Genomic DNA, 12,885 nt, shown 5'->3' on the forward strand with positions numbered 1-12,885 from the left:
CGTCCGTCATCTTGCCCTCAGGGTGTCTGGACCCGTGTTGCTCCCCGCTCGGCGGATCCTCTCCGGGCCACTGCCCTCCGGCAGTGCCCCATAGTCCATCCGCACCCCCATCCGGGGTTTGGGGGGGGGGTGTTGAGCAGCAGTTTCCTATGCACCAGCCACAATGTCCAACCACACACCTCAAAGTCTAATTCCTCCAGTCAGGGATCTGGCGTAGTCTGTGATGGCCGCTGCCCATGGCCGATGGCGGGGTGTACAGCCGAGGGAGAAGAGGGGGACCCAGTCCCACCCTCTACTCTGGGTCCAGGCCCAGGGACCCTCTGACAGCAGCCTGGCTGTCCTCCTCCTCTCCCCTCATCTGTCTGCTTCCCCGGGCCGCTTCCCCTTCGGCCCTTGCACCCGCTAGGCCCTTGCCTTCAGGGCCTGCAGCCTGGCAGACACGGGGCTGGAGTTCCCTTTTGCTCTCTCTCACACACTCACTCACTCACACTCTCACTCACACACACACTCTCACACTCTCTCACACACACACACTCACACTCTCTCACACATACACACACTCTCACACTCACAGACACACTCTCACACACACTGACATACACTTACACTCACACTCACACACTCACTCTCACACAAACACTCTCACACTCACTCACACAAACTCACACTCACTCACACAAACACACACACTCTCACACACTCACTCATACACTCTCACACACACACATACTCACACACACACACACACACACTAACACACACACTCACACAGTCTCTCACACACACTCACAGATATTCACACACTCAAACACACTCAGATATTCACACACACACTCAAACACACTCACACTCTCACACAGACTCACACATACTCAGACACACACTCACACACACATTCACTCACACACACACTCACACACAAACACTCTCACACACTCTCTAACACTCCTACACTCTCACACACTCATACTCACACACTCTCACACACTCATACTCACACACACTCTCACACTCACACACACCCACTCACACACACACTCACCCACTCTCACACACTCTCTCACACACTGACTCACTCACACACTAACTCACTCACACAGTCTCTCACACACACACACTCACAGGTATTCACACACACACTGACTCACTCACACTCTCACACACACACACACACTCAAAAACTCTCACACTCACACACACTCACCATCACACAATCACACTCTCTCACACTCACACACTCACACGCTCTCAAACACTCTCTCACACACACACTCACTCTCTCACCCACTCACACTCACCCACTCACACTCACCCACTCACACTCCCTCTCACACACACACGCACACTCCCTCTCACACTCCCTCTCACAAAAAACACTCTCACGCTCTCTCTCACACACTCACACAAACTCACACTCACAAACTCAGTCTCACTCTAACATACTCACACACACCCACTCACACTCACACACACACACACACACTCTCACTCACCATCTGACACACACTCACTCACACACTCCCTCTCACACAAACTCTCACACAAACTCCACAGCATCCAGCATCCAGCTTCAGCCTGCAACGACACAGACTGGGTTCAGACTGGGTTCAGACTGGGTTCATCGGCCTCTGTTCACAGGCCACACCACCAGCGACGCTCCCACAGTCCTGGCCAGCTACGCCGAGCAGAACCGTCTTCTGATCCAGATCATCCTACAGAAGGACTTTTGTGTTGCCTTAGAGGACCCTGATCCTCGCTTTAAGGGACAATGTTGCCTGCACCTTCAGCCTGGGTGGAACAACATCTCAGCTGTGGCTGACCAACTGTCCTCCTTTGCCGTGCAGATTCGTAAGAAGCGTAAGCAGTGGGATCCTGGGCCCAGTCCATTGAGCAGTGGCTTATTACTGTTGCTATTATTTTTATAGTCTTTTTGTTGGGGATGGCAGTGGTCAAGCAGCTAATTCGTAAGGTTGTGTCAGCCCTGCCTTTGCAGGTGAGGTATTCCTCCATCCCCTTGGACAGCAGCAAACCACCACCTCCATACTACGAACACGACGACTTGTAAAACACCTCTCTTTTTTTCTTCTTTTCTCCTTTTTTTTGGTCTTTGCATGGGACATCCCCCTCACAGCCCGTTTGGGTCGGCCAGGGGGGGATGTCTGTTACAGCTCCATTTTCCATTTTGTTCTTGTTTTCCTCCTGTGGCCGCCCCTCCCTGATGTTAAGTTGTTTACCAGGGCCTCTGCCCTTCTCAAAGGAATGGCCACTTGTGCTAAGTGGGACCACTGCCCTGTTCAAAGGGTTAGTCCTGTTATCACCTTGTTAAAACCTGGGCATGGTGTAGGGTAGACTCTGTCCATAGCTGCAAGACCTATTGTGTTTTTAGGATCCTGGGCATGAGTCATACCTCTGGGCTCAGGGCTAGTCCAAACATGCCTCTGGCTGCCTGCAGTTTTTTCTCTGCCTCCCTGTAAGAAAGGGAGCCAATCAGAGCTACTGGCGGGAAGCTGCCAGGGTTTGCCTTTAAAAACAGACATTTTTTGAACAGACTTCAGAAAGGTTCTTGCATTGCTGCCTGGTCTGATCAACCAGGGGTTCTGGGGGTCCTTTCTCTGCTCTCATTTTATTTTTGAGCGTACCCCCATTTTTGAAACCCCCCCCCCACGAAGAAACGAATTGCTGCCTGAGAGATCTCCTGATTATCAAGACTGTACCGAGCCTTCTGATGTGCTTGCTGTTTCTGCCCCTCTGCTGCTGCCTTGGGGGATGGTAAGAATCCCTCTGTGAAACTTTCTATACTTTTATTTTATTATTTTAGCTGCTGGCTCTGTCTCCCCAGCACACAGACTCAAGCTAAACCTTGGTCTGTGTCTTAAAACCTCTCTCTTAAACCCCGTGGCACTCTGCCACTGAAAATAAGTTTGTGCTGCTGCTAAGTTCTGCTCCTGTGGGCTTTGCCTTGGACTGTTTTCAGCTGTATCCACTGCTGCAGCCACCTCCCTTAGCTTCCTTGGGGGCTGCCTTGGGAGCTGTATTCTGGGCACATACCACTCTGCCCTCTGTAACTTCCCCATAGCATAAGGTGCACCATAGGTTTTGTTTTTTCTTTCTTAGTTTGATAAGTCATAGTTTGTTAAGATTGTAAAGCTTGTAAGTCTCACCTGCCTTGCTATAGTTCGTTGTTTTGTTGCTCCATATAAGCTGCTTGTCATTTTATATAAGTTTGATTAAGTTAGAGGATAGATAAGGTTTTTGCTGCCTTTTTGCTGTTAGTTTCTGTGTCTTTTGCTAGTTGCTTTTCAAATGCTTTTTTGGCCTTCCTAATTATACTTGATGATGGGTGGTAGCATTGTTGTCAATAGTCTGTATTCTTTTGAATGCTCTCCCTTCATCCTTCCAGGCTGGAGCTCCTCTTTAGCTAACATCTGAAAGTGTGTGTGCAGTTCTTGGGATGTTTTTTCCCCTTTTGCCCCAGCCTGTTGTTGGAAACTGTATTTATGTGTAAGGTTTGAAAATAAATAAAATACATATTGAAATATAAACTTGTATTATGATGGCGTCTCATGTCTTCAGGCTTGCCATGCTATTTAAATAGTTGGCTTTATTTTTGCAGAATGGAACCAGTTTTGGATAAAGCAACAATTATAAGACCATCCTATATTTCTAGTATTGAGCTATCTCCAAGAAAGTGGCCAGTAAATGTTGAGGACCTTAAAGCAGACCTCTCAGATGAATTTTCCCTGGTTTCTTCAGACTTGGATATAAGCCAGGTGAGAATGTTAAACAGTCTACTTTGTTAATTTAAAAAATGAAATTACTTAAATTGTGAAGCATTTATATATCCTGTTGCTTTTAATGATAAAGCAACAAACATATCCATACTTCTGTATAAATAAAAGGGAAACATTTTAAATTAGATGCTATAGTAATGAATTCCTGTATTTGTGCCTTGATAGTCCTGTCATTGTCTAGTTTGTTTTGTATTAATCAAAAAAAGATTCTCTAATTATAAGAGGCTAAATTCTGACATCAGAGGCAGAGAAATTCAGAGACATTATTTGTTCACGTATATTGACTGGCCTACTTGTTTTCATCTTATTTTGAAGTTAATCTTTTTGCTGGGTACTTTTGATACCAACACAAAAAGTGATGATTATAAACAATAACTTGCAGGAAATGTTGGTAAAATCTATAGTTTCCTCCTGTCCTGCCCTAGTAATGCAGAAATTAATTACTAGATACAAAGGATAATATGGGGTATGCAGGTGGCTCTTATTTTCAATTACTGCTTGGCCTAAACTGCATAGAATATTTTTGTATATCGCAAGAAGTCATTTTAATTATTTTATAAGATTAAGGCGAATTTCTAGAAGGACCAAGTACTTGCAGCAATAAATGAATGAATTACGGTGGGGGGAAGTGACCTGAAATAACTAATATTTAATATCTTACCATGCTAATTGTCAAACTAGACATTCAGACTAAGTAGCAATGCTATTAATTGAAGGTAATTTTTTTTATTTTTATTTTAAGAGGAACAGTTTGGATTCCAAGGAACATATACAAGTTTGCCTTCGTATTAGGCCTTTCACAGCAAGTGAAAAAGAAAATGAATCTCAGGTGTGGCTCTTTCTACATAAGACTCAATGTTCTTTTTTACAAAAATTTTTTAGCTAAGATGCAAATGTACAATTTTTCTCCTGAGCTTAAAAATCCAATTTTTTTCCTTTTACAGGACTGTGTTTCTATTCAAGACTCAACTAGCATTATATTGAAAGGCCCTAAGAATTCAATGATCTGTCAGCTGAGTGAAAAAAATGTAGGGCAGATGGTGCAGAAATTCACTTTTTCACGAGTAAGCACATGATACTTGAGACAAACTTCATTTTATAATGTGGAAACTTGTTGACTCTTGCCCTAAACGAGTGGTTTTTTTTTTTAAATTCTTTTAAAACTGGGAACATTTTATATACATTTAACTGATGAAAAGTGCCTAGATGTAAACTGCTCTTTCTTCCCCACCCCCTAAATGGTCCTTTTAAAACAACTGAAAATTGCCTCTTGCTAATGCTTAGGTATTTGGACCTGAAACAACTCAGGAAGAGTTCTTTGACGGTACTGTGAAACAACCAGTACAAGACTTCTTGGAGGGACACAATCGTCTTATTTTCACTTATGGTGTGACAAATGCTGGAAAAACCTACACTTTCCAAGGTACTATTAACATTTTCTTGAACCATGAAATTACAAAAATCTGTGTGTGCAGGCTTCTGAATTAGTCAAATATTATTCAAGTGCCAGAGGTGTGGTGTGTTTTATTTATTTATTTAATTTTTGGCCTGTATCCCATTACACATTTATTTGGACTTTGCAACTCTCCCTGAACATACAATAAAACAACTAAAAACTGGTAATACCAACAAAAACACCTCTTTGTAATGGAGAAGCACATGTGTATATAATTCAAAATATAAACAGACTATACACAAGTTAAACTGTGAGTGGTGTACCTCCTCATAAGGTCAAGTAGCAACTATCAATCTGCTGAAAGTGAACGTTGGCTTCAAATAGAGTAGAAGCAATTGATCATAATGGGCAGAAAACAGATGTGTTCTGAAATTTGTTTGCACTTAAATGATTAAGCTTTTTCTTTCTAAAAGAAACCTATTTAAAAATCTGAATTTAATACAAAATATGTAAAGGCCCAAATTTATTATCTCTTAATACATTTTAAATAAAAAAAAATATGCTGAATCCATGAGACTATCAAAAAGTTTTGAATTAAAGGCTGCTTTTCTATATAAAAAAGATTTTTCTCTTTTCTCCCTCTTTCCCTCCCTCCTCCCCCCTCAATTCTAACTTTTGAGGTGAATTTTTGTAAATCTGGCTCAATAGGGCATAGGTGCTGGAACTAGGGTCGTTTGGAGGTGCTGCTGCACTCCGGCTTGAAGTGATTTCCGTCATACATGGTTTGCAGTTTGGTTCAGCACCCCTGCAGTAGGCACGTTCTGTATCAGTGACTTGATCCTGTGAGGTCTCAGGTGCAAGAGACTGGTAAAGTGATCACAAGCATTGGGACCTGGCCTCTGACTCCAAGAGACACCATCATCTATCTCATAAGGATCATCCACTGAGCCCACCTGGGTGGTCTTACTCCTATTTTAAAGTATCTCCTTACCTGAGCTCTGATTGGCTCATTTGAATCTGAATATTTATGATTCCAACCCAACATGGAAACTTACTCTCCAGCTCAGGGTAAACATTGATCTGCCATACCAGCCCATGGTTCTGGGCACTTCAAGAAATGTCCTTTCTCTGTCTCTTTGCATGTACTCTCAGGCGGATACAAACAAACAGAAATCCATTAATTTCTCAAATGCCTGCCTCAGTTTCTAAAGAAATAAAATGCTGCAGTGCTAAAGTGGGTTATGCCAGCTGAAGTCATGGATTGTTTTTGTTTTTGTTTTGTTTTTTTCCCTGGGGATGGGGTGGTGCAGGGAGTAATGTAACAAGGGAGAATGAACAGTGTGTGCAACCGGAAAGGAGCAACACTAGTGTCAAAACAGTTTATTGTGGGAAGAAGGGACAAGGTTCTTCAGAGTGCAGCCTATAGTGTTGATTTCAGCACCCAGGGACTGGAGGAGGAAAAACTGCCATGGCTGCCGTTCGTAAAAAAAAAAAAAAAAAAAAAAAAAGACCGTTTTCAGATTATTCTCAAGAAATTCCTGTACCACTGGGTTAAAAAAGGAACGTGTGCCAAATGTAAATAGTGCAGCAAAGAGATACAAAGCATGATTGTCAGAATGAAACAACGTTATGAAAATGCTCCTCAGAAGGCAATGACTGAAGATGACAATATAGACCAGGGGTCTCAAACTCAAATGACCCCGAGGGTCGCATGAGGACTAGTGCATTGGCCCGAGGGCCGCATCACTGACACGCCCCCTTGCTGCCCCTGGCCCCACCCCCAATCCACCCCTTCCATGAGGCCCCGCCCCTGCCCTGTCTCTTCTCCACCTCCTCCCCTAAGCGCGCGGCTCCCCGCTCCTCCCCCCTCCCTCCTGGAAAGTGCTAAGCGCCACCAACAGCTGTTTGGTGGCTTGGCGGCGGGGCACTTAGGCGGCGGGTCCCGGAACAGAAGGGGCCCCCCACCGCCGAAGACCGGGCTGCGCTTCGGCGGCGGCGGGTCCCTCTTTTCCCCACCCCGGCCCCGGCCGGTCCCGCTTCCCTTCCCCACCCCCCGGCCCGGCCCCGGCGGGTCTCGCTTCCCTTCCCCACCCCCGGCCCGGCGGGTCTCGCTTCCCTCCCCCCCCCCCGGCCCGGCCCGGCCCCGGCGGGTCTCGCTTCCCTCCCCCAGCCCGGCCCGGCCCGGCCCCGGCGGGTCTCGCTTCCCTCCCCCCCCCCCGGCCCGGCCCGGCCCCGGCGGGTCTCGCGTCCCCCCCCCCCCCCCCCCGGCCCGGCCCGGCCCCGGCGGGTCTCGCTTCCCTCCCCCCCCCCGGCCCGGCCCGGCCCCGGCGGGTCTCGCTTCCCTCCCCCAGCCCGGCCCGGCCCGGCCCCCGCGGGTCTCGCTTGCCTGCCCCCCCCCTCCACGGCCCGGCCCGGCGGGTCTCGCTTCCCTTCCCCCCCTCCACGGCCCGGCCCCGGCGGGTCCCGCTTCCCACCCAGGCCCCGGCCCGGCCCCGGCGGCTCCCGCTTCCCCCCCACCCCCTTACCAGGTCTCCGGCGAGGCCTGAGCTCGTCCCGCTCAGAGCCGCGTGGTGAGGGGGCGGGGCTGTGAGCTCCATGCCGAGCGCAGCGCTCAGCCCAGAGCTCCCAGCCCCGCCCCCTCCCCACGCGGCTCGGATCGGGGCGGGGCTCAGGCGCTCGGACGGAGACTCGGCGCTCTATGCGCCGAGGCTCCAGGAGAGGGGCGGAGGCGGGAGCCTCCGCTTTTCTCTTGGGGGCCCCTGCGGAGCCCGGGGCCCGGGGCAAATTGCCCCCTTTTCCCCCCCCTCTGGGCGGCCCTGGGGAGCTCCGCAGGCCGCAGGGAAGAGCTCCGCGGGCCGCAGGGAAGAGCTCCGGCCCGCGGGCCGCATGTTTGAGACCCCTGATTTAGATAATCCTTATTTTGCTATAAAATTGGGTTTAAAATAAATTGTGATAGAAACAGCTTTGAGGAGGAATCTTTCACTTACAATCTTAATAAAACAATAACTCAGTGCCTTGTAGTACTCAGTGAGTGAGAGTAACTTTTTTTTCTTGATCATTTTTGTTTCAGGTTTCAGTTTATTCAGAAGGGGTTATGAACATCCATTATCTGTAATGACTACAACTTCAGAGTCATCTACTGGTACCACCAGTAGTGCTGCAACTAAAAATACGAGACAGTAACTACCTGTATTTATTTATCTTTAACCAAAATAATTTCTTCAAGTAAAACCATGGATGAGTTCATAATCAAGACCAGCAAATTCCAGCAATATTCCATAGATGAAAAGATTGCTTAATTCATGTCTTGAACAAGATGAAAGGGAGAATTTCTTGTATACAACTATTTCATTGACATGGTTCAGTCACTACGACCAGGCTACACTCCACCCAGAAAACCAGACATCTCTAAAAGGTTGCTGGATACAGTGTATGAGAAGGAAATCTGAACAGTGTGCAGAAAACATTGATGGAATTTTTAGTTAATCTGAGTCCTGATGGGTATAGCAATGTACACAATGATCCAGTAATATGTGATTGTGTGACGACAAGATGGGTTGTCCATCTTACAGAAATGATTAATACATCAGGAAATGCCCATATAGCAGAATACTTAGAAGTAGCAGTAAAAGCTATAACAAAAACAGAAAATCAAGTGTGTAGCTTGGTTGCAGATAATGCTGCAAATGTAAGAAAGATGAAGAAAAAAATCCCGGAGACAAATCTAGGAAAAGACCATGAAGGGAATCTGAAATGTATTATATGAGTGCAGTGCTTATTTGATGGGGTGGTTTTCTTTGCCAAAGACTTCAGTACTACTTGGGAATAAAGGAAAATGTTGAAACTGCACAATACTTCCATAACAATCACTTTGCTTCAGCTTGTCTGACCAGAGAAGGAGAATCAAAACTAATTTTTCCCTAGACTGTATGATGGAATTCAGTGGCTGACTGTTTTGAGCTGCATATTAAGAACTGGCTTATTCTGACTACTACTTAGTTCCATCAATTTGTGAAGAAAATCATGACAATCAGTCAACATCAGACTAAAGAGAATTGTGGAAGATGGGTTTCAGTATATTTCCTTAGCTTTGGGCAAACTGCAGAAAGACGACTGCTATATCACCGATGCAGTCAAAATTTGGAAGGAACTAAAGGAGACACTGAAGAAAGGAAATTGCAGGCAGTAAAGAAGCAGATGTATCAAGCACTTGCTCTACCTCATTTTCTTGCTAATAGTCTCAACCCAGTATACTGGGGTAGAAGCCTAACTGCTGAAGAAGATGCTGTTGCTATGACATGGGTATCTAATAATCACCCGTCGGTCATGCCAACCATAACAAATTTCAGGACTGGAGGTGAACCATTCAAGCAGTACATGCTTGCAAGTCACACCACTGAATTGAAGGAAGTCCTAGCTAAACTCCTGAAACCAGCATTTTAATTGCTAATCCAGCTTTTGAAAACAGTAGCCTCTTCTGCAGGCACAGGGAATATGTTCATTATTTGGACTAATTCATTCAAAGTTGAGATATTGATGGGGAGTTGAAATTTGAAAAATTTCCCAGGCTGACCTGATGCTTAGTTTAATTCACTAACTACAGTTAATCTCTCTACTGATAAATCTTCAATACATCATTTAGTCATATTGTGGAACATGTCTCGATAAGAGAAGTTTGTATGTAAAACATTTCAGGTTTTGTTTAATAAAAATTTATATGCTGTTTTGTTTGATTAGAATGGCAAATAGAATTTAATTAATGTGGCTTAACACAAATGAGTAAAACATTATTTACACCTCTACCTTGATATAACGCTGTCCTTGGGGGCCAAAAAATCTTACTGTGTTATAGGTGAAACCAAACTTGCTTTGATCCACCGGAGCATGCAGCCCCGTCCCCCCTGGAGCACTGGTTTACCACATTATATCTGAATTTGTGTTATATCGGGTCGTGTTATATCAAGGTAGAGGTGTATTAGGTAAATAAGCAATATATCATTCACTATTTTCTAACACAAAAAACAGACAGACACAAACTGCTCCAATTGTTAGACTTGTCAGAGAGGCCAAAGATAAAGTTGGTAGGAAGACTGCAGTACTCATCTAGGTCTGAATTAAGGTCTGATATAACGCTGTCCTTGGGGGCCAAAAAATCTTACTGTGTTATAGGTGAAACCAAACTTGCTTTGATCCACCGGAGCATGCAGCCCCGTCCCCCCTGGAGCACTGGTTTACCACATTATATCTGAATTTGTGTTATATCGGGTCGTGTTATATCAAGGTAGAGGTGTATTAGGTAAATAAGCAATATATCATTCACTATTTTCTAACACAAAAAACATACAGACACAAACTGCTCCAATTGTTAGACTTGTCAGCGAGGTCAAAGATAAAGTTAGTAGGAAGACTGCAGTACTCATCTAGGTCTGAATTAAGGCAGACTGCAGAGTAGGATGTGGCTGTGGTAGGGGGGAACTTGTCCTGCTGGTAATGGTGGTATTTCTAGTGCTGTCATCATAGCAACTCTTATGAGCACTTAGTTATAATTAAATTTATTCTATCAGGGGGGGAAATCCAAAATAAGCCCCATAGATATATCAAATAATATTCTCAATGTTTTTTTTAAAAGGGAAGATTTAAAAGTAGTGTTGAATTAACAAGTATGTTCTGAAGATGTTAGTCTTTGAGAGAGTTCAAGTATATAATAAAACTTGTTTAAAACTTGGTATTAAACCAATTATTGCCACTGAATAAGAGCAGGTGAGCTTCAGTGATTGTCATGATAAATGTAGTGTAGGTAGGTAGAGATTCACAGTTGACCAAAAACTGTTATTTGCTTATTGATCACAATAGCTTCTTACTGTTGTAAAGTAGTCTGATCTGAATCCAAGTTCATATTTTGTAATATCTAATTAGTCAATTCTGTGCTGAGATATAACTTGAGCTAAAAGTTAATTATCATATTGCTTTAAAGGCTTCATTTAAGCAGGGCATTTTTGTAACTGAATAAATGTTTTGGCAGACTTGGAAGAACTCCTAAAAGAACCTGAACAGCCTAACACGAGCATGGCAAGCTACATGAAATTTTCTGTTTGGGTTTCCTTTTGTGAGATTTACAATGAGTGCATTTATGACTTACTACTCCCAGTGTCAAATGACAAGAAAAGAAGGGTGCTGCTACGTCTTGCTCAAGACATCAAAGGCTGCTCTTATGTAAAAGGTAACTGACATACCACTTATTATGCTGGTTATGATAACTTGTTTGAATCAGGTGTATTCATCCTGGTGCCAGCATTGAAGAATGTGAATTAACTTTGTAGTAGGATAAGGAATGTCTTTACCTTGTGTATCAAGCGTGAGTAATCCATTCTGAAAATGGCAATGTTTCCAAGTTTTCACTCCCCCCAAATGTAAAGTGCTTGTGTATGTGTACATATGTGCATGCACTTTATTAGGAGGTCTTCCACAACGTTCCCCTAATTTCCAGAGTGCACTTCCTAGGGTCCTGTATCCTAATTTTCTCTGTAGAAAATTCTTTTCCCCAAGTCTATATTTTTTCCTAATACCATGAATGTTAGAAACAAAACTGAAGAAAGCAGTTTGGTTTTACATAGTATCTCTCTTTTTTTTTGTTTTGTTTTTTTTGGTTTTTTGTTTTGAACAAAAGAATTCCAGAGAGAGTTCTGCTTTTTGATAAGTATAGGAAGAGTCTCATACCATGTAATATCTCTCTGTCTGGTGAAAGCTCAGCCGCACAATTATAATTGCTCCCTTCTTGAGGGAAGCCTATGTCTTCAAATCTCTCAAGCTACACTGATCACAACTAGGTTGAATTATTCATGGAAATTCTACAAGGGCTGACTTGCCTGCTTCCACCCCAGCATAAGTTTTTTTTGTGTGTGTGACACCTCATGCAGGCAAATAGACCTAACCAGGTCCAGTTTAGAAGGCCCAATAAGGGTTTATTTGTGGGTGTTGGACATGATGGTGGTGTTAGCTTTTTTTTTCACCCCCTTTGCAAAGTATAGCTTCAGCCCCTAACAGTACATCTATTCTGCAGTTAAAAACCCATGGATAGTCCATGTCAACTGACTCAGGCTAAGGGGCTGTTTAACTGCAGTGTAGATGTTTTGGGCTCGGTCTGGGACCTGGGCTCTAGGTCCCTGCGAGGTAGGAGGGTCTGTCCAAACATCTATGCTGCAGTTAAACAGTCTCTTAGCCCAAGCCCTCCAAGCCCAAGTCAGCTGGCCTGTGCAAGCTGCAGGTGCCTAATTGCAGTGTAGACCTACCCTAAAAAATTAGTTTAAACTGGTGTACATGCCACTTAGCTACTTCCTATCTACAGAGATTCTAAACATACATTTTATACAGGATCAGAAAGAAAGTCTTACAGCCATGTCTTAGTACATACCATTACACTGAGGACAACATCAACTCAAGAATACAAGGCAAAAAAAAACAAAATTTGATCTAACTTTCGATTTTTGTCACAGTCCAGTATTACTTTGAGAGCTATCGCTGGGTAATTTTATTGTATTTTTTCCATGTTTTTAGTTAACAGAAGTTACAATCTTAATATTGCTTGAAGTTCTCTTGTGATTTCAGGTACAAGCATTGTTGCGTTTATCAATATGGGTTTCATTATTTTGTAGACTCAAAATACTGATCCATGACTCTTTTCAGTAAGATTGATTCAAT

At 44.2% G+C, this 12,885-nt stretch overlaps 1 pseudogene; it reads left to right on the top strand.

The window, feature by feature from the left end:
• Positions 1-3,614: 3,614 nt before the first annotated feature.
• LOC123361163 overlaps positions 3,615-12,885 on the top strand; it is a 62,347-nt pseudogene continuing 53,076 nt past the window's right edge.

The sequence above is a fragment of the Mauremys mutica genome, unplaced genomic scaffold, assembly GCF_020497125.1.
Source record: "Mauremys mutica isolate MM-2020 ecotype Southern unplaced genomic scaffold, ASM2049712v1 Super-Scaffold_100395, whole genome shotgun sequence".
Taxonomy (NCBI): Eukaryota; Metazoa; Chordata; order Testudines; family Geoemydidae; genus Mauremys; species Mauremys mutica.